Source organism: Lontra canadensis, unplaced genomic scaffold, assembly GCF_010015895.1.
Source record: "Lontra canadensis isolate GAN:19392208 unplaced genomic scaffold, GSC_riverotter_1.0 scaffold5, whole genome shotgun sequence".
Taxonomy (NCBI): Eukaryota; Metazoa; Chordata; class Mammalia; order Carnivora; family Mustelidae; genus Lontra; species Lontra canadensis.
The window spans coordinates 214,455-240,750 of record NW_022630999.1 but is presented as its reverse complement, the minus strand read 5'-3'; the positions used below and the strand labels follow the sequence as shown (position 1 = coordinate 240,750).

General features: G+C 46.5%; 2 long non-coding RNA genes across 4 annotated transcripts; one reads left to right on the top strand and one right to left on the bottom strand.

Annotated features, from left to right (window-relative positions):
* Positions 1 to 1,341: 1,341 nt before the first annotated feature.
* On the bottom strand, positions 1,342 to 22,391 carry LOC116864076. Of its 3 annotated transcripts, none has more exons than XR_004381939.1 (3): positions 22,290 to 22,391; positions 9,668 to 9,796; positions 1,342 to 1,405 (listed from the first exon to the last, which is right to left on the bottom strand). It is a non-coding gene; the product is annotated as an uncharacterized LOC116864076 (long non-coding RNA). The 3 variants fall into 3 exon arrangements; XR_004381938.1 differs by lacking the exon at positions 1,342 to 1,405 and adding an exon at positions 4,062 to 4,366; XR_004381940.1 differs by lacking the exon at positions 1,342 to 1,405 and adding an exon at positions 9,124 to 9,141.
* A 191-nt stretch (positions 22,392 to 22,582) lies between these two features.
* On the top strand, positions 22,583 to 24,909 carry LOC116864075. Its single transcript, XR_004381937.1, has 3 exons — positions 22,583 to 22,665; positions 24,498 to 24,725; positions 24,876 to 24,909. It is a non-coding gene; the product is annotated as an uncharacterized LOC116864075 (long non-coding RNA).
* The last annotated feature ends 1,387 nt before the right edge of the window (positions 24,910 to 26,296 follow it).

Genomic DNA, 26,296 nt, shown 5'->3' with positions numbered 1-26,296 from the left:
TTCTCTCGTGTGGATCTATAGCTAGGAGTGGACTCGGTGGGCCATATGGTGATATGAGGTTTAACCTTCCTGAGGTCTTCCCAGACTTTTTCCCCAGCAGCTGCACCATTTGCCTCTGTGGTGGCTCCCTGGTACGGTAGGGATAGAGCCTTTCCTTGGCCTCTGCATTTTGTGCTTCTCACTATCCCGCCCAACCCACAGATCCCTCTTGCAACACACTTCCATGTACATTTTGTTCTCCGTCTTTCCCTCTTGCGTGGCTAACCTGCTCCTTAAGCAAAGAGAAGAGAAAGAGAAGGAAAACGCAGCAAGGGTCAGCTGCACACCAAGCACTACACTCCATGCTTTGTGTTTGGTTCTTTTGTTCCTCGCAATAAGACCATCGGGTGTCCCCACCTAATCGATCGGGGAACAGAAAGCCTGTCCTAGCTTTATTGCTCCAAAATGCTTCCCAAGCCTCGACGCAGTGGTTCTCGAACTGTCTACCACAGAATCTGATGGTGCTTCAGGGGTTCTGCAAAAACCAGTATTTCCTACCAAACAATGAATATTTAAAATTCCTGAAAAATCCATTCCTCATTTTTATGTGCTTCGTGTTTTGAAGTTCTGCAAGTACATCACCAGTCTTACTCACCTCTGCTTGCCCAGGGCTTAGAGCAATATATGACATAGAGCGGTGGCTCTGTAAGTACCTAATGAATGAATCTTTCTGCTAAAAATGTGGCGAATTGAATGCTATGGCGTTAGTTCCTAAACCTGATTGTATGTAAAAAACTGCCTAACAAGTATTTTTTTTAAATATAGTTCACTGGGCCCTGCTGACTCAGCCTCTTTGGGGCTGCCGGCATTGGACCTATTGTTATTCAGGTTCCCTGGGTGACATTGACGGAGCTTTCCACAGACCCTTGCCTGGTGCCTCTGCACTGAGAAGTGTCCTTGGCCACAAGGCCAATGACTCCTGCGGTTATCCTCCCAGGCCTAGGGGATCTCACTCTGGCCCAGACACACGTGGTCAGGATTCTCTTTCCAGATCCATTGGCATTCCAGTCCCCTGACCCCTACCGGCTTCATTCCAACAGTAGACCTTTCCAAGTGACCAATGATTCTCCATGACTGGAGCTCACCACAGGCCAGTCGTCCCCTATTCCTTTCTTATTTTAGGAACCAGAGATTGAAACCATGCTAGTTTGAACATCCGAAGTTCTCCATGGCTGCAGAAAAGAATCTCATCACTTCCTACATCCTATGACGCTCCTCCCTACTCCCCAAGGACTTGAGGGAGAAGCACATGGCATGCAAGAAAGTTTAAGCTTCCTCTTCCCCCTCCACCTATCAGAAAGGCTCAGACTCCACTCTGACAAGGCGAGTGTCAATAGCTGTAGTTTCTTTCCCACAGAGGATGGACCTAAAGAGAAAAAGAACTCCTGACTACCTTTATTTGCTTGCTCAAATCTTACTTCCCCTTTTCTTACAGAAAGGACTTTTCCATACCAGCAAATGTAAAGATTCTCTAGAGACGTTCAGCTGTTTACCTAGAGTCAGAGGAGGGCCACAGGGTGACAAAGACCAGGGCATGGCAGTGGAGTTACCCATTAGGGCAGAGCTGGGGTAGCAGAATGGGAATGGGAATAGGGGTCAGTAGGGAGAGGGACGCAGGGGCAGGAAGGCAGAGTGAGTCTAGATGACCATGAGGTAGAGCCCAGTCAACAGACCACAGTATCCTTGAGGGTACAGCAACTTCCAATCCCGTTCAAACAAACCACTGGCACCAGAGACTTGAGAAGTCTCAAGACAGACTCACAGGCCTGCAAAGCACAGCAAACTAGACTCAGCAGCCCCCAGCCCCTCAAAATCTAGTCCTCCACCAGCAGCATTTGTTAGAAATGGAGAATCTTGGGTCCCACCAACAAGATCCCTGCGTGATTTGAACACATACTCAAGTGCTCGGAACCAGCTTGGGAACAAGCACAGATCAACATTAAAACCTAGTTGACTTGACTGAGGCTAGGACTAGGACCCTGAAGTGTAGTGCACAGGAAAATTGCCTGGAAGACTTCCGATTCAGCAGACTTTGGGTGGGGGACAGGATTCTATAGTTTTAGCAAACACACCGGTGATTCTGATGCCAGATGTACAAACTGGTTTAGTTCTGGGCAGATGACATGTGGTTCCCACCTATGTGTGTGCAAAATAATATTTTGAACCCTTAACTAATTTTTTCCATTTATTTTTCTCTTTTACCCATTTCATGCCTCTTGCCATTTGGAAGGGCAAAAGCAAAAAAGAATTAGGGAGACAGACAGACTTCTTCCTGATTGTGGCTTCTAGAAGCCTAAAGCCCAGAGTACCCCTGAGAAGAATTGGGCAGGGCCAGATGTTTGGAGGTGGGATTGGAGGAGGGGGATTCCACAACTTCACAAAAAATTGCTTTGTGCTGGGTGAAAAGAGGGATGGACAACCAGGACAGATGTCACTGAAGCCCAGGGCCTGAGGCTCTGTGCCCTAATTGCTACAGAGAAGTTCATGTCCAGAGGGATTCCATTGTCCTCAAGACTAGGAATAGTCAGATGACCTGAAGATCAAAGGGACCTTCACTGCCACCATCACCACACTTCCATGTTCATAAGGCCCGCAGATGCGGATTCAAACTCAAATAAATGCCCAGGGTAATGAATGTGAAGCCCTGGTGGATTAGGTACTTGGAATTCAGTTGTTCTAGAAAATAAAGAAAGCCAGAACATGAAGTGAAAATTGCACAAGCCACAAAGGAGAGCTGGCAAGACTTCAACTCAAGAACAGCTTCCAGATGACCCTCTCCTGGGGGTCCTCCCATGGCACTTCTCGGGCACCAGCCCCTCTCACCACTGCCTCCAACTTTTCTCCTCAGAATCCCCAGATTTTTCCCCTCAAACATCTTGTTTTCTTTACTCGTTCTTCATTTTCTTTCTTCTCCTCAAAATTGCCTCTAACAGGCCAGCAGGGAAAAAACCTCCCTGACCCTTCAAAATTAGTCTCAAGAACAACAAAGAAGCGTCGTTTTCTTTTTGACCCACTTTCTCCTGGGACAGGAGAAGCCAGCTTTTCAAAACTGCTTCACCTTCCCTCCTTGGATAGGAGCCTGAACCCAGTGAATGCCTGCCCAGGTGAGGCCTGCCTCGGACCTAGGATAGCCTGCGGCACTCCTGAGGCCGCAGAAAAGGGCGAAATGTTTCTGTATTAAAACAAAATGAGCCTTCACCTATCCAAGTATTCTTACCAATATTGTTTTTAATGTGAAGTCAAGATGAAAAATGTGTTAGCTTTTGAGGAAAATACCTGCTAATAATGCTAAGACAGGGTTCCCATTTTCAACCCCTCCCTTCCCCAGTGATGAAGGGCAGCTTTCCTCAAGATTCAGGGTCTATGCAACCAGAAATGTCTACCCCAGAAAGATGATTTCATACTCAGAGCATTTGTCCTGTAACTGTTTATGGAAATGGAACTGTTAAAGGAATTCCAAGACTAACGATGGCCTGCCAGAGGCAACAGTGCCCCAACTTCCCCTTCCTGAAGCGAAACCAGGATGGAGGTAGAGACCCGCTGAGCAGAAGAAGAAAATCCCACACACAGTCGCCAGCTCTGCAATTTCTGGGCAAGAACTTTTCCTCCTTAATCCAAAAAAACAACAGGGTTTGGCCTTGCGCCATCCCCACATCTCCGCACCTGCCCTGCGGCTGCTTCAGGACTCCCTGGGGAAGTCAGTGGGCTGCTCCCCGCTCCTCCAAACCCAGCAATACTTTTGTTCACTCTTTTCCAGGCTCAAAAAAGGGGAACAAGCTGTCTGAAAGTGGGTACAGACCACTAACATAAGTGACTCCAATTATAACCATCGCCTCAAATTACAGCCTGCCCCCACTTCCTCATTCTCTTCGAGATACCTGTGGGGGTCTCTGCACTTACAACCCTCCTAGTGTGGCTGTGGCAGCTACGTGACACTGTGACCTCGCCACCCTACGGAGGGACAGCCAGCTGCAGGGGAGCCCATCGGTTGTACGCTGTCCGCTGCAGTCATGCGGGCAGAGGAGAGAGAGAGAAGGTACGGAGGAAAGAAACTCCGAGCTGGGGAAGTGTGAGACCACCAGCCAGTCCTGGCTCCTGATAGTTCACGTCTTGCTTCCACAACACTTGACAGCCCCTGGGTTTCATAGAGCAGCCCTGTGCATCCCGCCAGCGTCTCTTCTCTCCCTCAGAGCGATACTTTCTCTTCACTGGATTGTCTTTCTCATGACTATCCAGGATCTCTTTGACACCAGAGACCATTTTTATCCGTTTCTGTAACTTCAGCCCTTGATGGAGAAGTCTGGCACAGAAAAGATGATTCGGCTGTCTGTTGAATGAATGAGAGACAACTCGATTATCCCACATGATCCTTAAAGAGCTCGTGTTTCGTGACCATAGTTGTTCAACGTTGTTTGATGATTTTGTGTGTGTGCGTGCGCGCACGCGCGCGCACACTCACACACACACACACGTTAATATCTTTTCTTCCATCCACGTCATCACATGTGGCTTTATGGAGGCCTGGCAACAAAGGCTCCTCAGTGGTACTCACGCCTATGGAATCTACAGCATGACCTTCCAGAGTGAGGTGTGGCGCCCACCGCACAATCTCCCTCTCGGCATCGCCCCCACCCCCACCCCTCGTCCGGCTGCAGGCCGCAGAGATGAGCAAATTACCAGCCTTGTTTGCAGCTCAAGCACAGGCAGGTGACCCAGTCCTTGCTCCTGGGACCTGCTGTGGCTTCTGCTGAGAACCTCTGGGAAGACAGGTCCTCCTTGATAACTGAAGAGACAGGCTCGGAACAGTCCTCTCTGCTTGCTGGAGACAAGGCCTTGTGAGAATGTGATGCTTGGAGCCACAAGGTGATTTTAAACCCACGAAGGGAGAGCTGGATCATTATACTGTACACCTGAAACTAATAGACCATTGTACGTCAACTCTGCTGGACTTTTAGAATTAATTAATTAATTAATTAAACTCCTGAAGGGATGTGTCCCCAAAATGTTGAGAGTGGCAGAGCAGGAAAACAGAAAGAACCTGGGTGCTTAGCAACTGTCCTTGAAGGGATCCATGTTCTCATCCCCAGAACCCACAAATCTAACTTTATTTAGTGTGATTAAGTTAGTGGTCTTCAAATAAGAGATTATCCTGAATTCGTCAAATAATACATTATACGTTAATAAAAATAATTGGAAAAATATATATAACAAATTGGGGAAAAAAACAACAACAACAACAACAAAAAAAAAAAAGAAAAAAGAAAAGAAATTATCCTGAATTATATTATGGCCTAACTGTCATCACATGGGTCCTTAGGACAAGGAGGCTGAGGAGGGTTTGATTGCAGAAGAGGCAATGTTGCAGCATCTCAAGGAGGAGGCCACAGGCCAGGGAATGTGTGCAGCCTTCAGAAGCTAAAGGAGGCAAAGAAATACATTCTTCCCTAGAGCTTCCAGAAAAATCCACCCCGCCAACTGACACTAGTCCAGTGAAACCGATTTCAGACTTCTGGCCTCCACAACCATAAAAGAATAAATTTGTGTTGGGTTTTTTTTTTAAGATTTCATTTGTTTGTTCGTTTGTTATTTAGAGAGAGTGTGAGCAGGGGAGAGCTAGAGTGAGAGGGAGAGAATCTCAAGCAGACACCCCACTAATCAAGGAGCCCAACACTGGGCTTGATCTCATGACTCTGAGATCATGACCTGAGCTGAAATCAAGAGTCCAGACACTTAACCGACTGAGCCATCCAGGCGTCCCTGAAGTGACATCACTTTTTTTTAACGCTTATGTTTTAAAACTATTTTCAGTAGGCTTGTTGTTACTTGTACCCCAAAGCATCCTAAATAATACTTCTAGCATGTCTGGTGGTGGTGGGAGTATTACAGGATGTTTATTCAGTTGTTAATAAAGAATTTTTTTTTTTTTTTAATAGAGAACAGAGGACACCTGAGTGGCTCAGTCAGTTTAGCATCCAACTCTTGATCTCAGCTCAGGGTCTAGATCTCCGGGTTGTGAGTTCAAGCCCTCTGTTGGGCTCAACACTGAGTGAGGAACCTCCTTAAAAAAAAAAAAAACATAGAAGACTGGTAGGGCAGTTAGGTTCAAGAGCTTCATGTATCTAGCATACTAAGTACTTTCTACTTTTTTTTTATTACTGATAAAATAAGTAGCAGTATTTTTGAATTATCAAAAAAGGATGATAATTATCTAAATCAAAAATCAAAAATCAAAACAAAATTATCAAAAAAGGATGAGGGTGGGGACCTCATCCTCATGGCCCACGATGGTTTGTCACACGGTAAGTAGGCAAAGGGAAGTAGAGAAGGCTCTGGGAAAGGGCACATCAGGAAAGCCACTCTTCCACTCAGTGGAACAGGCAGAATGTGACCAAGTCCTACATATCAGGGAAACTGGAGGTCTGTATTCCAAGGTGCCCAACTGGAAATGCAGAAAAACAAGGGGAAAGCACATATTAAGGGACAAAGAATGGTCTGTTTGAGAAGTTCTGTCTTGTCGATTACATGAGCACTCAGGTTAAAATCAAGGAAGCCTCAGCATCTCAGTAAGATGGCCTAAAAATCAATCCTACTCATGAATCTTAATTCCACCCAGGCCCCTCCTGGTCCACTGCGGTGGCTGACAACTGATGTACTTATTAATTGGTAGCAGCGGAACCTACAAGATATAAGAAAGATAGGGCGCCTGGGTGGCTCGGTGGATTGGGCATCTGCTTGGACTCAGGTCCTGCTCTCCAGGTTCTGGGATAGAGTCCTGCATCTGACTACTTGCTCAGCAGGGAGTCTGCTTCTCCCTCTCCTGCAGCCCCCTCCCCACCCCCCTACCCTTGCTCAAGCCGTCTGCCTCTCTCTCTCTCTCTCTCAAATAAATACAACCTTCCTTTTAAAGATTTTTGTCAGAGAGAACGCGCGTGCACAATCAGGGCGACTGGCAGGCAGAGAGAGAAGCAGGCTCCCCGCTGCACGGGGAGCCGGATGTGGGACTCAATCCGAGGACCCCAGGATCATGACTTGAGCGAAGGCAGAGGCTTAACCCACTGAGCCACCCAGGTGTCCCAATAAGTAGAAACAGAAAGAAAAGTAAAGGAAAAGAAAAGATGATAGTTGTGGTGGCGCCCTTTCCCCTTGCCTTCCCCTACCACCCGGGGGACATTAGTGTTCAGGGAACACATTTTGAAACCACGCATTGCTCTAAGAGGAAGCAAAACCACACTGCCAGACATAGTCATTCTTGGGGATTCCCAAGGCTGCAGAGCTTATTTCTCCTTCTGGGACCACGCGCACTCACACACACTCACACGCACAGACAGCCCCACGCGCAACCTTTGGTAAAAAAGCTGGACGAGCCAGGGCTTGGTGTATTTTAGAGCCACTCACTGCAGGGCAACAGTCTGGAGCACTCTGCTCTGCGAGCGAGAAGCCATCTTTAATGCTCCCCCTCCCCCCAGCTTGCGGGGCTGTCTGGGGCCGCGTGAGTGCCGGTTGCCATGGCGCTGCCTCGAACTGCGGCTGCGCCGTCTGGTCACGTGCTGCTCGCCTAGCACCGGCGGGGCCACATCTCTGTTCCTACTGTTTGTTGATTGAGGCTGAGCTGGGCACCCAGAACAAAGTTCTGTCAGCAGGAAAGCAAAGCCACGTGTTGCCGCGTCCTCTGCGCAGCTAATCAGGAAGCTATCAGGGACTGGGAATACTTGCACGAGAGGGCCAGGGGCAAATCCTTTCATTCCGCTGTGCCTTGGATTGCTCCGCTGCACAATGAAAGAGATGGGCTGGAATGTCTCCAGGGTCTCCTGATTTCCTGATGTAACCGTCTCCGATTCTTGCGTGCTGTTTTGAAACCGCGGAGATGCGGAGAGTTCTGCCCAGGACGAACCTCAAAGTGGGAGTGAGGCAATTCCTATAAGCTGTTGCATCGTCCTCCCAGCGCCATTTCTGAAATCTGCTCCAGCACCTCTAGGTGGCTACAGATTTGTTTTGAGTCGATTTGCTGGCAAGATGCCACTTGCCTAAAGGTCCCTTCTGATGTACTAAGGGGACTGTTTACAGCTTGAGCTGAGTCTTTATTTGCCTTGAAATGATTTCTTCTTGTAATAGTCCCTGGTTCGATGCTCAGGACTTCGGTCCCAGAGACTGTTACCCGCCCCGCCCCCCACCCCGGAATAAATTCTAAAACCAGAGAATGATACCTGTGGGAGCCTGACCTCTGGACCTGTTGCAGAATAGCATCTCATGGGATCGAGAGAGCAGTGCAGAAGCCGCTCTTATATTTGACCAGTGCTGAGGATTTCACTAGCCAGAATAAAAATGAGGTCCTCTTTATATTTCTGATTACTTTGTCCTGACCCCTCGGCCTCACTTGCTGATTGCAGGGATGGGGGATCTCACCCTCCAAGTCTCCTTCCTACCTCACCTCAGTTATTTCTGGGAATCCTCAAGGGACGTCTGGGGATTATTTTATGGATACCCACAATATAAAAATATGGCCCAGGAAGCAAGGGTTACAACAGGGTAAGGCAGGGGTACACCCAAGAAATCTAGGGCTTGGATAACATCACTGTCTCAATAATGAGGATGAATCCCTCGGTTGTCCTGACCAGGAGTGAGCGGAAGCTCAAGACAGACTTCCTAGAGAAGGTGACACATGGGCTGACTCATGAAGAAAATGCCAAGTCAAATGATGCTGGCTTCCGGGGAAAGATGTGCTAATTCAGGTAGCTGCTCCCTAACTCATTGAAAACACACACACACACACACCCTTTCAATTGGAAATTTTCAATTTGTCCATTCATTCTGGTTTTATTTTTTTGATTGTCCAATACTTAGAATTTTGGCAAAAAGATGATTCCATATCCTTCCAATGTCATGCTGGAGCATTGCCCAGCAGACCTGCCTCACATTATTCCTCTAAAGAATGTACTTTTGAGCTGCCTGGATGGCTCAGTTGTTAAGCGGCTGCCTTCAGCTCAGGTCATGATCCCAGAGTCTTGGGATTGAGCCCTTCATCCAGCTCCCTGCTCGGCAGGAACCCTGCTACTCCCTCTCCCATTCCCTCTTCTTTCATTCCCTCTCTCGCCATGTTTCTCTCTGGCAAATAAATAAAATTAAAAAAAAAAAAAGAATGTACCTTTGTTTGACTTATTATCATTGGGGCCCAGCTTCTGTGAAGTTACCTGTTAATTTGTAGGGTTTTGTCCATTAGAGATGTAAATGATTCGGAAGAGAAGATCATCCCAAAGGTTACAGTTTCTTGCCTTTTAGGACATTAACCAGATTTACCTCTAACCAAGCTAAATTATCTTATCATGCCTCCTGACTCTGTTCCTAGAATTCTCCTGTATTCTCCTAGTATTGTCCTGCTGGCTCCTTCATTAAATGAGTTAAGTAAACACTTGACACATACTCACTATATGTTTGATGAGTGTCATGTTTTCACCTCTTAGAAAATTACCCTTTGCCACTCCCTTAACAGATATTTGTTAAACACCTGCTACAGGCACAGCACTGTGTTCAGGACAGGTGATAGAACAGAGAACAAGACAGACAAGTTCTCTGCCCTCATGGAACAAACATTCTGGAGGGAAGAAAATGTGTAAATGTATCAATACATTACCAATTGTGATGATGTGTAATGAAGAAAAATACTGAAGATGCTGTAACAGAGTGATGGGAGATCTGGTCAAGACAGGCCTCTCTTTCCTCGAAGGACATGAAGCTGAGATTTGACGGAGGGAAGCCAGCCCTGCAAAGAAACAAAGCGAAGAGCTGAGAGGTAGAAGAAATGTCAAGCTCAAGGACCCTGCAGGGGAAGCTGGTGTTCCCGGAACTAGAAGATCCAGGCTAGAGTGAAATGGATCAAAGGAAAAATGGCACAGGATAAGATCAAAGTAGTGTGGAATTTAGAATTTAATGTCAGGACTTGAATTTACTAAGAACCAAGGAAGGAAGAAGGGGAGTGTTCACCAGTCAGAAGCTGGGTGACCCCACCTTAGTAATTTAAATATATCAAATGATCTATAGGAGTTCTTTTAGCTTTCTTAATGTTAATATCTGTCATACCATGATACATTTCTCAAAAATAAGAAATTAACCTTGTGCAGTACTATTACTACAGTTTATTTTTATTTGTCCAGTTTTAGCATTAAATGATTCCTTCTGTTGCAGGACCTAATCCAGGATCCCATATCTATCGCTTGTCATGTCTCCTTCATCTCCTCTGGGCTATGACAATTTTTCAGTCTTTTCTTGTTTCTCTTGACCTTGACACTCTTGAAGAGTTCCGGGTATTTTGTAGAATGTTTCTGAGTTTGGGTTTGTCTGATGTTTCCTCAGAATTAGACTGAAATTATAGATTTGGGGAAAGAAAACAACAGAGACGATGTGATGGGTTTTCTTTTAATGTAGATACACTCAAGAACAAGGATGAGAATTGTCTTGTGACATTTTGGGGAGGAGAGATTTTGCGACATTCAGGGAAATAAGAGGAAGTTTCGTGAAACTGAGGTCAGGGAGAAGGATGTTATGTTATTCCACAGAGGAGGGGAACTATGATTATAAGTTAGCAAGTTCAAAAGGCTGGCTTCAGTGAAAGATGAGGAAAGCATTAGCTATCAGATAGAACACCCTGGTAGAAACTTATAGAACTGGGGCTTTCTCAAGATTTCAACTTTTCCTCTAATTGACAGTTGAGGTAGCATGAAACTTCCTTATGGGGTTGGTTTTCTTTATCAAGAGGCAAGGATATGGTCATACACAACATGTTTGAATTTTATTCTAAGACCAAACAGAAGTTGATGAAAGATTTTAGGCTGGAGACCATTATGCCAAGCTGAGAAAACAGCATGGGGAAAGGAATGACGGGTGAGGGAGCACTTGGCATATTGGAGTAAATGGATTGCCTGGAGGGTAAGGTAAACAGAGAGCAATTGTGAGAAATAAGGTTGAAAAGGAAACAGTAGGGATGCCTGGGTGGTTCAGTAGGTTAAGCCTCTGCCTTCAGCTCAGGCCCTGATCCCAGGGTCCTGGGATCCATCCCCTCGTCAGACTCCCTGCTCAGCGGGGAGCCTTCTTCTCCCTCTCCTCCTTGCTCATGCTCTCTCTCACTATCTCTGTTACTATCTCTGTCTCTGTCTCTCTCAAATAAATAAATAAAATCTTAAAAAAAAAGAAAAAGAATCAGTAGTGAGAGCAGGAGGGGACTTTTATCCCATGTTAAGGCATTTTGGATCTGATAAATGATCCAGAAGTCAAGAGTTGACTTCATTCTGGACCTTGGTCCAAAACCCAACTCTATCCCATTATTTTGTAGGGTCAAGTCACTGATTTTAAGGAATCACTGGGCAAACGAGCAGGTAGGATTCTGCAAGTTCATCCTTTGCTCAAATGCCACATCTTATCACGGGGTCAAGAGTGTTAGCCGATGTGCTATGAAGAATAGCACATTATGACTATTAGATCAGTCATCACCAATATTTAATTTGATTGCTCTGTTCAAAGGAGTGATTGTGTGGCTCTGACATCCTCCCTCACTCCCCCATGTTAGAGGTGTGGTTACCATGTTCTCTTTTCCTTTATTTTTTTAAGGAATCTCTTGCCCAATGTGGGGCTCAAACCCACAATCCCAAGATCAAGAGTCACCTGCTGCAGCACCTGGGTGGCTCAGCTGGTCAAGCATCTGCCTGCAGGGTCCTGGAATCAAGCCCTGCATCGGGCTTCTTACTTGAGGGGAACCTGCTTCTCCCTCTCCTCCCAGCTCAGTGCTCTCACTCTCTCTCTCTAATAAATAAATAAAATCTTAAAAAAAAAAAAAAAAAAAAAAGAGTCTCATGCTCTCCTGATTGAGCTAGCCAGGTGTCCCCTCTTTCCTTTAGCTCTTTCTACAGTCTCCTTTGCAATCGTTTCGGTACCTTCTACAAACCATTAAATGTTGGCTCCTCAAGCCTTTTCTTGCTCCATGCTCTTTTTCTCTGTAGGATTTTATCTAGCCTCGTTTCCCCTGCATTCCATGTCTGAAGACTCCAAAATCCATACCATCTGTCACCTGAGATCCAGACTTTATTTCCAACTATTTCCTGGGCTCTGAACTTCCTGGGAAACATGCACTGCAAACTCAGTCCAAAACAAAACTTTTTGTCTTCCTCTCCCCCATCCAATGCTGCTCCTCCGTCTGTGGATTTCAGGCATCGGGACCATCATCCACCTAATCCTCAAACTAGAAAACTTAGAGCCATCTTTAACTTTTCCTTCTTTATCACTTCTCATATCTAATCTGCTACTAAATCATGTCCATTTTAATTTTTTTTAAGATTTTATTTATTTCTTGGGGTTCCTTGGTGGCTCAGTGGGTTAAAGCCTCTGCCTTCAGCTCAGGTCATGATTCCAGGTTCCTGGGATCGAGCCCCAAATCAGGCTCTCTGCTCTGTGGGGAGCCTGCTTCCTCCTCCCTCTCTGCCTGCTTATGATCTCTGTCTGTCAAATAAGTAAATAAAATCTTTTAAGAAAAAGATTCTATTTATTTCTTTATCCCAGAGAGAGTGTATTTGCAGGTCGGGGGAGGAGCAGAGGGAGAGGGAGAATCTCAAGCGACTCGATCCGGAGCACAGAGCCCAATACAGGGCTCGATCCCATGACCCTGAGATCATGACCTGAGTGGAAACCATGAGTTAGACACTTAGTTGGCTATGCCACCCAGGTGCCCCAAATCATGCCCATTTATTTTAAATATTTTATTTATTTATTTGACAGAGAGACAAAGAGAGCACAAGCAGGGGGAGCAGCAGATGGACAGGGAGAAGCAGACTCTTGCTGAGCAGGGAGCCCACTGCTGGACTCAGTTCCAGGGTCCCAGGATCATGACCTGAGCTGAAGGCAGACACTTAACCAACTGAGCCCCGTCATGTCCATTTTTATTTTTATTTTTATTTTTTTAAAAAACTTTATTTATTTATTTGACAGAGAGAGATCACAAGTAGACAGAGAGGCAGGCAGAGAGAGAGAGAGAAGCAGGCTCCCTGCTGAGCAGAGAGCCCGATGCGGGACTCGATCCCAGGACCCTGAGATCATGACCTGAGCCGAAGGCAGCGGCTTAAGCCACTGAGCCACCCAGGCACCCCATCATGTCCATTTTTAAAGCAATTTTCTCTATTTGCCATCTTCATCTTCATCATCTCTCACCTGAACTATCATTACTCCTCATAGCACTATCACTCCCTGAAGTCATTTCTTAGGGTAAACACTATGTTGAACAACAGGAACCACATGGTCTGTGGGGCTAATTCTTGCTAATTGTTTGTCCAGAATGAAACCTGGGCAAACTGCATAGTATATCATTTACTCTGAGAAAAGAAAAATATTTTCTGATTGCTCTCAGCCACAAGAAAAATCTAATTTTAGAAATTAATCTCTTGTTGGATGTAATAATTAGAACCCCCAGCTTAGTATAAAATTGAAGCACCTTTCTTCCCTCCACTTGAGGAAAGGTGTCCTGAAACTTCCTTTTCTTTTCCTTCTTCCAGCCTTCCCCCACCCCTCTCCTACTTCTGTGACTTCTGACCACTCCAACCAGGCAGTTTGTCTGAACATATTAAATCATCAAAATGACACTTCTCTCTGGGTTACCTCTGGTGGGCTGCTCAGGAAGTGCTCCACCATTCTTCACTATCCTACTTCCTCCCCCTCCTATACCCCACACCCCAGGAGATGGGGGTGTGGTCTCTCCCTACAGCTCAACACTCAACTCTGGTGGACTACACAGTCCTCTTGGATAGACGGGATGGTTCCCTAATCTTGTGAGTGTACTGCAACCCCTGAATCGTATACTTTAAAAAGGTGAATCTTATATGTACTTTATATTTTAATAAAGCTGTTACTTAAGGATCAAAAGGAAGTAGCTACCCCCCAGCAGGCAGGGGGTCCAAGGTGCCTAGGTCCTGGGTCCAAAGGTGAATCCTGATTTACAGTTTTCTAAATTGCTTTAATAGGCATTATTTTACATCAATCAAAAGCTATTTTCATTGTTGAAGAAGGGAAAAGCCAAACTCTCCTGTCCACACTAGCATCTAACTGCACTCTTTTCCCAAAATTCAGCCCAAACTAAAATCATATCCCATCATCCTTGTTGAAGCACCCTCAAATCCATTCTCACATACGTCATAGGGACTTTTGTAAGTAAATCAGCAATGGGTTACAGATGTGTGGAGCTACTGGTCCCCTTGTCCTTGCGGTGGTTGGGCAGGGCTGGGTGAATGGGGCCCCAGGTCTAATCATCCCCAGCTGTAAGAAAACTCCTCTGTTTAATCTAGAGCGCTGTACAAATGATCATTTTCTACAATTTCCTGGCTCACTTCCTGGCTCTTTCACACCCTGCTCCATTTCACCCCAGCCATTGTAAAATGACAAGTAGGGCCTGAAACCAAGAAACAATTCCCCTTCCAAGGGAGGGACTGGCGCTTTAAGAGGAGGTGGTATCCCCCCCCACCCTGAGGCATGGAAGGTTCAGGGGGTTGGTCTTGTTTCGGAAGCCTTTGAGGGTTGGGATAGTCCTCTTTTGGGGGGGTTGACTTAACTGACGTCCTTGATTTTTGCTTTCTAATTTTATCTAATCATGTTCTCCAACTTTTTTGGTGTCATGGCACAGTCCCACCCACACGGTCTCTAAGTCACCATGGCAGAGCAGTTACTCTTACCCAGAAACACCAAGCTCTGTCCTGTCTTTGCACTCTTGTCTGTGCCACTTCCTTGGGATGATGTGTTCTCACGATCACGTAAGCCCTACAAACATGGGGCTACATCCCACACACTGGATTCTAGGACTACACTTCTCCTCTGCCCGGCATCAGCAGTCAGTGGTCTGGCCCAGCGGTCACCTCTGACACACAATGTTCCTTGACTCTCTCACAGGTAGACTGAACACTTTCCTTATTCTCTGTTCCCACACAGGTTTTTTTGTATGTGAAATAAACCCTTGTTATTGACAAATTTCACCTTTCTCCTGTAGCCAGTTCAAAAGTGACTCTGTAAAATAGTGAGTCTATAAAGTGTCATCATTTGTCATTTTGCCAAAGCACAAATGGGAACCATTCTCCATGAAGCGCTGGTAAACAAGAGTGAATCACCTCCTCTTGGAAGCCTTCCCTGATACTCCATCCCACTTAGGCTCAGATGGGTGGCCCTCAGAATCGGCTGGGGTATGTCTAGCTCTAAATAAGAATGGGACCGGGCACCTGGGTGGCTCAGTGGGTTAAGGCCTCTGCCTTCGGCTCGGGTCATGATCCTAGGGTCCTGGGATCGAGCCCCACATCGGGCTCTCTGCTCAGTGGGGAGCCTGCTTCCTCCTCTCTCTCTGCCTGCTTCTCTGCCTACTTGTGATCTCTATCTGTCAAATAAATAAATAAAATATTTTAAATAAATAAATAAATAAATAAATAAATAAATGAGAATGGGACTGACATTTAATTATTTCACACAGCAGTCTGAAGGTGGGAGGTGCCAGAGTTTGCTCAGCTCCTCACCCATGTCAGGGCTCTGGGTCAGGATTTTTGCCAGTCTCCCAGCCATGTCCACACAAACAGAACATGTCAACGGCGTCTCCTCACATAACTGTTCAAAGTTAGACAAAAGGGCACGCCTCCTTTCCACTCACTTTTTCCCGGGAAGTAAGCATTCTTCCTGGAATTTCTCTGTAGGCTTTCCCTCTCGCTTTGTTAGGAGTTAGTTGGACAGTTAGGTAGTCTGGGGCCCCAACAAGAAAATATGAAGTCAGGACGGCTAAAGCCAGACAGCACTGACATCCCGTTGTGCAGCTGAGACGGGATCGCACTAGCATTCTGCTTTGCAGCCTTTGCAGAAAAGACTTCTGCTAAACGTCCTAAAACAAGACAATTAACGACAAAGCATCTGTCACTATCACGGGCAAAGGGCAGTTCAGACATAAGCCCCCAGATGTCAGCGAAAAGTCCCTCAGCATGGAGACATTAACCTACTAGGTGGACAGATACGTACCAAAGCCTGATTGGCAGGACTCAGTACACCCTGACCGCTGAAGATAGTTCCGCAAAAGAGCTCAGAAAATCCCCTGGAAACTCCTGCGGCGACCCTCTCAGGTCCCCTCCCTCTCCGGGAGCTTGGTACTGTCACTCAGAAACTCTGCTTTGCTGCCCACCGCTCTTCATCTGGTCTGCCTCTTCGTCCTTCAAAGCCGCCCGCTCAAGAACTTCGGGCACTCAAGGCAGAGAATTCCTGCCACTTCATTGGCCAGAACTTGGTCACGTGCCCCCACACCCCTACCCCAAAGGCCGTAACCGTTGAAGCAGGTGACCATGCTTGATTTAGATTACTGGCACTCAGACCAGCAGCAGCAGTATCACCTAGAATCTGTTGGAAATATAAATTCCTGGGCCTCACCTTGACCCAGTAACTCAGTAACCCAGGGTGAGACTTGGGATTCTGGGTTTTATTTTTTTTTTTTTCTTTAAAGATTTTATTTATTTATTTGACAGACAGAAATCACAAGTAGGCAGAGAGGCAGGCAGAGAGAGAGAGAAGGGGAAGCAGGCTCCCTACCTAGCAGAGAGCCCGATGCGGGACTCGATCCCAGGACCCCGAGACCATGACCTGAGCCGAAGGCAGAGGCCTAACCCACTGAGCCACCCAGGCGTCCCAAAGTTTTTTGTTTGTTTGTTTGTTTAAGATTTTATTTATTTATTTATTTGACAGAGAGAGAGAGGGAACACAAGCACAGGGAGTGGGAGAAGGAGAAGCAGGCTTCCCGTAGGCCAGGGAGCCCGATGTGGGGCTCGATCCCAGCACCCTCGAGCCAAAGGCAGATGCTCAACGACTGAGCCACCCAGTGCCCCTGGGATTCTGGGTTTTAAAAGCCCCCCCCCAGGGTGATTCTGATGCAGACCAAAATGTGAGAATCACTGCCTTGGGTCTCTCATGGTTCATGCAGAGCACAGGGAGGGGCCCACCTACCTGAACATCTTGCCTCCTCGAATAAAATCAGGATTCTATGATTTAAGGAAGAAGTAATGGGCACTGTTGGAAGAGCATCACCTTTCTATTATTTCTATTCTTTCCATCTGAAATAGCACTAATTACATTAATGCATCCATTTTCTGGCCTGATTCCTTGACCTACCTGCACGCTCTTTGAGAGCAGGACTCTTTTATTAGTGTTTCTATCCCTAGCACGATAGAAGGCACTCAATCAATATTTGCTGGACATGGGGCACCTGGGTGGCTCAGTGGATTAAAGCCTCTGCCTTCGGCTCAGGTCATGATCCCGGGGTCCTGGAATCGAGCCCCGCATTGGGCTCTCCGCTTTGCAAGGAGCCTTTCCCCCCACCCCCCGCCCTCTCTGCCAGCCTCTCTGCCTACTTGTGATCTCTGTCTGTCAAATAAATAAAATCTTTAAAAAAAAATTTGCAGGATAAACAAATATTAAAGCAGCCTCTCCTTTCCAATTGCCCCTACCCTTCCCAGCTGCTGGCTTCTACTCAAGGAACATTTCACATCAGCTTATGTCAGTGAGCGTGAGCCAAGAGCTGTCTCTTCCAGAGGGTCTGAGAACAATTTTTTTTCCACATGGGTACAAGTGGAACTTGGGCTTTCTGAACTCATGTCAGACCTCTATTATGTGCTTTCATTTTTGTCAATGGGTGTCCTTGGCGTACAATAGCTCAGAACTGAGCGTGTTGATGGTTTGGCTGAGTTCTGGCTGCGACTCCTGGCTGGCAATCTTTCTCGGAGGCAGCTGTGCCCTCTGAGTTAAATATGACCTGGAAAGCAGCTTGCCAGCTTCTTCCACCGTGAGAGCAGCATTAGAGGCAAAGGCAGGGCAGCCCTCATTTTGTTCTGCCCAATATGGCAACCATGATGGACTACTGAGCTTTCTGGAGCCACGTGGAGTAGGTAGGGCCCTGTCCATTGCAAGTGACAGACACTCAGATGCAAAATGTGCCTATCAAGGGGAGGAGGGAAGACTTCCAGGCGCCGGTTAGGTAAAGTCCTGGGGCAGGATCAGCTTCAGCTGCAGCTGGATGCAGACACTCAGACAAGGTTCTCAGGAACGTTCTCTCAATGACTGAATGTCTCATACGGGCCTTCATTCTCCAGCAAGCTCTCACAAAGAAAGCCAGGAGCCACACCAGACTTAGAGTCCATCCGTTCAGCCCCCGCGGCAGAAGGCAAACCCCACTTTCACAAAGTGACAGCAAAGTCCTGGGGCTGACTCTCACCATCCCAACTTAAGTCACATGGACACCCCAGTATATTCGCTGTGGCAGATGGCTTCGGTGGGTGTAAGCGCCAGCTTGGAATAGGGGCAGGTCAGGTGGGGTTCAGTGTCACCGATTATGGAAACTGAGAGTGAAGAAAGGTGTTCCCCACACAAAATCGTAGGGCTGTGGCCCCACGAAGGGGGAATGGCTATAGAAGGGGCTAAATCCATGGGACACCTGGGTGGCTCAGTCGGTTAAGCATCCGACTCTTGATTTCAGCTCAGGTTGTGATCTCAGGGTCCTGGAATCGAGCCCTGCACAGGGCTCTGCTCTGAGCATGGAGCCTGCCTGAGATTCTCTCTCTCCCTCTGGCCCTTCCTCTACCCCCCAGCTCATTCATGTGCTTGCTCTCTCTCTAGATAAATAAGTAAAATCTTGGCAGGGGCAAGGGGGGCGGGGGGAGAGAAGAGGCAAAATCCACACATGCCCAGTCTACCACCGTTCCTTATTTTGAATCTCCGAGTAACACTTCATAAAAAAGGCACCCACAGAATGCAGAAGTGGGTATCCTTTTCCAAGACGAGGAATAAAGTGAAATGCCTCCCAAAGGCAAATAGCGCAGACTCCCTCTCTCCCACAGGCTTGAAATAGCTGCCTGCCCCCTGGAGCAGGGCGGAGGAACGGCACCGACAGCCTCCCTCTCTGTAATGCAATCCTCCAGAGCATCTGTCCTGAACAGTCAGTTCGGCGAACCCCCTCCCCCAACAGTTTCTTGGCCTGCTTCACCGTCTTTGTAATCACCAGCTAACATCTGCAATATTTTATATGTGGCAGGAAAGGGGTGGTTTTTTCCCTCCGGTACCCTTCCTCCTCCTGGGTTGAACACAAAATAGATTAGGACAACAGGAGACAGCCATGCTCCTTGACATAATAATCTAAAGATTCATTAAACTGCAGAGTGTCAAAGGTTTGGCTACCTTCCTCTGCTGCTTCCCAAGGGAAGTCCCTCCCACAGGCCTCTCTTGCCCTCTTGCCCAGGATCCTCCTGGCCCAAAGCCCTGGATCTATCCAGAAAGAACCAGATGAGGCTGGGGCACTGAATTCAAACTGAGAAAGAGGGCAAAAGGGGTTAAGAGAAGGAAGAGCTGTGGTAGAGAGGCAGATGAGATAAGAAATCCAAGGAGGTAGGGGCGCCTGGGTGGCACAGATGGTTGAACATCCAACTTTTGGTTTTGGCTCAGGTCATGATCTTACGGGTCTTGGGATCGAGTCCTGTGTCTGGCTCTGTGTTCAGCACGGCGTCTACTTGAAGAGTCTCTCCGTCTGCCCCTCCCCCCACCTGTGTGTGTGTGTGTGTGTGTGTGTGTGTGTGTGTGTTTGCAGGTGTGGCATGCATGCTTTCCCTTTCTCTCAAATAAATAAATGTTTAAAAAAGAAAGAAAAAAAAAGAAAAAAGAAAGAATAAATAAATGTTTAAAAAGAAAAAATGTTTTAAAAAAAAAAAGAAAGAAAGAAATCCAAGGGGGAGGCGGGTGCAGGAAATGAGGGCAAGAGGTCTCATTGCTATCTTTTAGGGGCCCATATGTTTTCCGTCTGCAAGCAGAAGACACAGCTAGAGATGAAATTACAGTCTTTACACTGACGACAAAATCAAGGCCCTGGCCCTTCCCCCACCTCACTATGACCAGAAATAAGATAATCAAAAAGTGGATAGCAAGGGAAGAAGAAACAATCTGGCTCAAAGAGTGCTAAGCTGAGATTTTCCACAGCATTGAGGAAAACCAGGAGGGGAGTTGATGAAACAGGACAGAGGCCACCCCAGGTCCCCAGCAGCCACCCCCTCCGCCCAGGGAACCCTCTAATGGACATCCTTCCAGACCTGGTGTCTGGACTTCATCAGCCTATCGGTTTATGATGGGGATCAGACAGCCACTTCCTTTCCAACCCAGGGGTAAACCAACGGGATCACATGTTTATTTATGTCAAAATCACTTAACTAGTACATTGGAAAGCGTAAGGCATTATGTAAAGGGATATTTTGCTGATTTAAAAATATCTAGTGCATTCATTTTTCAAATAAATATATTTTTTCTCCTCTATTGAACTTATAACCTTCCTCAATATATGTAAGGGATTACCAGTCCTTTTCAGGGAAGTCACTCTGTCTTCCTAACAGCTAAGTGGAAGACCGTGTCTCTCTTCCAGAGACCTTCTTTTCCTCCCTACACACCCCAAAGATTCATTTTGTGTTGCCCCTCTCCTCACTGCTGCTACCTTCTCTGTTTTCTGTCTGTATTGGTAAGAGTTGTGAGTGGCTGACAAGAAACCTCTCTAGCTGGTTTAGGCAGAAAGGGATTAATTAAAAGTATCAGGTAGACTGATGCATTTCCAAGAGGACCACGGAGGAAACCAGCCTCAGATTAGGGAAGCATCCTAGCAAACTGACAATAACCTCACTATCGCCACTGCAGGCCACTCAGCATCACAATCTGGATTCTCCTGAGAATCCCAGGCTGTGTGCTCTTCATTCAGCAGGCATCTTAGATTATTACAATTCCAGCAGATGGTGTCTTATTCTAAGACATCAGTGTCCTGATGACAATTTTTTAAAATATTTTTTCTATTTATTTGAGAGAGAGCACACATGCAAGAGAGAGAGAGCACGAGGGGGAAGACAGAGGAAGTGGAATAAGCAGGCTTCCCATTGAGCAGGGAGCCCAACAGGGGGCTCAATCCCAGGACCCCGGGATCACAACCCGAACAGAAGGCAAATGCTTAACTGACTGAGCCATCCAGGCATCCCCTAATGACAACTTTTTTTTACACTTGGAATTAAAGTGCTTTAGGCTACACGAGGTGTCTTTTTCTTGTTAATACAAAGATGCTGTATAACTTAGCCATAACCATGCCCATGACAGCAGATATAAACAACAGAAACCCCACCACTGTTGTTCCAGAAGAATCGAAAACCTCAAAAACTAGGATGTTTCCCAGAAAGCACAGTCTCCTAAACCTCGGCCAGGGCCTCAGTTCAACCTTGAAGTCTCAGGGGATGAGTGCTCTGGGGAGCCGTAGCTGCACAGGGCTATGGTAACTAAAGGTTTCCCCAGCCTCTGCGAACAGAAATATGTGAATGGTGTTCTGAAAAACAATCCACAGAGGCAACCTCCAACATTTCCAGTGGAGGATGTCACGTCTCCCTGGCCTCTCCTTCTTCACATGGCTGAGAAATACCACTTAGCCTTTCATCTTCTAAAGGTTCTGCTGGGGGGAAAAAAAAAGTTCTGCTGATCCCTATAGTGAAAATCTGAGGAACGATGCAAAAAAAGAGAGATTTTGGAATCAGCAAATACCCCTTTTTCATGGTTCAATATGTTTTGCAATATACTAGTTGAATGTTGTGTGATTCAAGGCTCCTGAAAATCTCAAAAAGATCTCTCTGCATTATTTCTTCTGTCTACATTGAATTGGAAATGGAGGTTCTGGTCCACCCAGGTAACCGGAGCATATGCATTAATAATCCATCGCTGACCACACCGGACACCTCATCCGACTGACTGTCGGAAAAGAAAGACCGAGGGATGGCAGCAGAGGGATCTCAGAGGCAGGCATGAGAACAGAGGAAGCCACTGCCTTGAATACACGGGGAAGGTCTAACTCCCAGGAAGAAAATTGAACCCCTTCTGAGGGTCTGCGACAAGTGACCAAGCTGTCCCTAAACAGCAATGACTCAGCAGCTGCTAAGTCGGCTGACTTCTTTTTTTAAGATTTTATTTATTTATTTAACAGAGAGAGCGCGCGCATAAGCAAGGGGAGTGGCAGGCAAAGGGAGAGGGAGAAGCAGGCTCCCTGCTGAGTAGAGAGCCCTCCGATCCCACAGTCCCAGGATCATGGCCTGAGTGGAAGGCAGACGCCTAACCAACAGAGCCACTCAGCTGCCCCCACGTCCACTGAATCTCCATATGGTCATGGACAGTAAGGAAACAACCAGCCCAAGCAGATGTAGTCTATTACTCACAGCACGGCCGGCAGCATGAGCCCCAAGTTTGCAGCAGATCACCTGCCCCCAAGCCCCGGGAGGGTGACATGTAGCCTTCTGGGGTGAACAGCACCCACACAGAGTCCATATCGCAGCTGAGAAACCCCCAATCTTATAAAGGAACTGATGGCAAAACACCCCCCCCACCCAACCTTCATGCCCCAGAGGAAGGCGGTATCTTCATTATATTGGTCAGGAAACAAAACTGACTTCTGACCCAGAGAGAGACCTTACCGCTAGCTTCCAAGGATGTTTGCTATGCAAATAACAGACAAAAGCTGTCATAAACAGTGTGGAAATGCCCTGGAGAATTGCCTCCCAACATTCTGTGGGTATGACAGAGGCAGATGGAGAAGTAAGGAGGAAAACAGGGCGTCTGCTGAGGTCTGTAGAAGGGGCGACGATGTGTACCCCCTGCTCCAGCCCGTGGGTGGCTGCATGGGGAGCCTTAGGCTGGGGAGTCTTTGTGGCCCCTCGGATCTCAGGACTGGTGTTGAGGATTGCTCCTGATGAGTTTTAAGGCTCCTTTTTTGCAGGTTCATTGATGCCTCAGGATGTTAATTTTTGAGGGTTAGCCTTGTATATGGTTAGACAAATAGGGTCTGAGCAGAGGTGTAGGGATGGACCGGAGTCACCAGTTGCCACAACGTTGGTGCTGGGCACTATTGAGAAGTTCTTGAGGCGCCGCTGCCCTAGTCCAGAGTGTGGTAACGACAGGTAATAACTCAGCTCCCACTCACTTCCGGAGGCCTCAAATAAAGCTCCTTATTGGTCTAAGTGGGCCCATTGGGGTCAGGCTTTGGGTCAGGGGACCTCCCACATCTCTTTCCTCATTCCTCTCCTCCCCCGGAGACTTTGACCTTTTAGAATCAAGCTAGACAAAGTTTGGAGCAACAAATTATGGTTTCCATACAGAATATAAACCTTACCAGCCTGAACAATGTGAAAACAAATGACAGATGTCAGGAATTGGGAAGGAGAACATGGAGAGAGAATTTAGGGAAAGGCAAGTTTTTTTGACTTTTAATAAAGTCATGAAGATACTGCCTAAAATCATTGGAACAGGAAAGAGATATGCATGTCTAGTATTTAATGTTAAAACAGTAACCACTAGAAGAACTAAAAATGACAATATACTTCCACCAGGAGAGTAGTGTGGGCAGGCTAAATCCTTATCGTTCACAACAGGAAGTTAAGAGATAGTGTCTAAAGTTGATAAACCAAAAAACAGCAGTGTGAGCATAACAGACACAGAGAGGAAATAACCTGAAAACAGAACCAGAGAGGCCGCCTTTGTCTAGCAGAGTATTTTCCTGGTGCACAAGAGTAAGTGTACAACACTGTCGAATTTAATTTAAAAAAAAAAAGGGTCATGTGCTTATATAACTTTGTTTAATACATTCAATAATTTAAAGAAATAAAAATGGAATTAGGCCTGTCTCCCCTCTCCTCCTGTATGGTTGCATGACTAAAACGTTTCCTCAGCTGCTTCTTTTCCTGTTGGTAAGACTTCTTCTTCCCAGGTCTACAAACATTGACTGGAGGATGTTCTTTGTATCAAACACATTTAAGGCTGAATTGAATGCCTGTGACCCGAATGAGAAATTTCCATCTAATTTATTTACTTATTCTGTATTCCATCCATTCGATTAATATATATTCTGTGACTGTATTAATATGTGCTAGACCCTGGAGATCTAATGGCGGAAGGCCTCGTAAAGGGGAGTTCTTCAGCCTGGATCCCTAGGTGACAAGCACATGTAGAGTCCCTTTGCTGACCTGGACATGTGACATAAAGAAGAAACAAGCCTCCATTTTGGTAAGCCACTGAGATTTGGAGGCTGTTGTCATAACATAACCTAGTCAGTAGATAGGTACAGGGAGGCAAAATAGAAATTGGGGTGACATAGAAACATCATGAAAGTTCTATGTCTTCCATTCTGGAGCTTGCAGACTAAGAGTTCATTCTTGGTACAAGTACTCACTATTTCTTCTTTCTTCTGGCCAGAAATATCCTCGGGTTTGAAGCCCTACAAGGACCAGAATCAGCCCTTGCCATTTTCCCTGCTTAGAATGTCCCTGGAATCAATGTTTTATTCCTCTTCTCCCGTCGTTCATTCAAATTTCCCCAGCTCTAAAATTACCCCTTCCTCTCAATTCAATAAAAATGTTTCTTTTTCTTCTCAGTGTGAGAGAATGACTTCTTATTACAAGAAGTAATAAGAAAATTCCCTCCAGTGTGTGAATAGAAGCTTCATGTCCCCAAGAGGATTTGCACTTGAAAAGAGATTTAAAAACAAAGCACAGATCCCACACAAACAAAGCTATACAAGGTGAAATTCCAGAAAGTGTGATTAAGTGAGGAGATTTTCCAAAGTAGGGAAGATACTTGGGGGCAACAGGAACTTTCCACAGGTACTCTGCTGATGATACCAATATCAAAATATTGTTGGGTATTGTGCTGGGATTTCTGGGGACTTCTGAGTGGCAGGGAGAACAAGGAGTCCTCAGGGATGCTTTAAAGCGACTTCCTGTGGTGTCCACTAATTCCCAGTCTCCTTCCAGGAGGCTCCCAGTTGACACACCAGTCTATCTCCTAGAGACTCGCAGCCTTTCCTTTCCATCCTCAGGCCCAGCTTCCTGCCACTTTGCTTTCCACGGGGGGGGGGGGGGGGGGGGGCTTCCTGGGACATGTGACCTTTACCTCAGTGTAAGGTCCTTATAACCTAACACAGAAATAACCCTGCTGCCACATCTCCCCTCTTAACTTCACGCCGGGAGGCTTACCTCATATCACAAAAGTAATGTATGTTCATTCATAAGAAATCAAATGGGCAACTTATTTAAAAGGCGGATTCCGAGATCTAGATTCTGATTCAGTCGTTTGGGACGCAGCCCAGAACGTTTTTATAAACCTCCTTCCCCCAGGTGGTTCAGATGGACTAGGCAGACTATACTTAGAAAACCAGTGCCCCAGGGAGAGGGGCTGAGCTATTAGCGTAGCCTGCCCTCCAGAATCTCCAGCTAAATCTCCAGCTAAGCTCTGACTTCATGTGTTACTGATGGAGCGAGGCCATCTGCTCACAACCTTAAAACTAAACAAAAGAGACAAACAAAAGATGGAACATTGCCCTTTGGAATTCTGTGCTGTTTTCTCTTTTCTTTCTGTTTACAGGGAATGGGTCTTTTTCTGTGATTTAGTCTTTGATGACAAAAATGAGGACAACAGGTCGTTTCCTCTCCCATTCAAATTTCTGCCTATTTGCAAAAGGCCTAAACACGTAAGAAAGAAGAAGCAACCAGCTGGGGAGTTCTCTAGTGAACCCTGGGATAATCAAGAGTTAAACGAAATTCGTTAAAGCAGTGTCTTTTTAAACCTGAGTTAGAGCCAGTAACCATAGGCAGAACCAATAGTCAAAAAGACATAATCCATTTGGACGACTGAAGTGTTCATTTCTATGGCCTCCAGCTAGAGGCTTCAGAGTCCTCCACACCTGAAGGTAATTATCCCCCTTGGCTCCTGCCCAGCCCCAAGCCAGGTCTCTAACCGAAATGCGCTCGCCCCCTGGTGGTTAAAAGGTAAACTACAATTTACCTTAGAAGAAAATCCGTTTTCGTATTCTTGGTTTCACCACTCAACACTGGCACAGAGCTTTTTCAGGGACAGATCTGCAGGTACAGAATCCTCTTCAAAGACACATCAGGACTGTTTTATAGGTAAGGACATCAGCTCTGGTGATAGCCACACAATTGATGGCACACACCTGAAATATTTGGGTACTTTGATACTTTACAAATGCAGATATTTAGCAGCCCTTAAACGCACATTTCTCGCCTAGCCCAGCTCAATACACTAAACCAGGCCAAACTGCGAGTGCATATCACAGAAAGCGCCCAATAAAAATCAAGTCCCAAGTTCAGTGTGGGCCTTCGGCTCCACCAGCACCTACTTCAATTCCAGGGCTGCCTGCCCAGCTTCCCCGCTC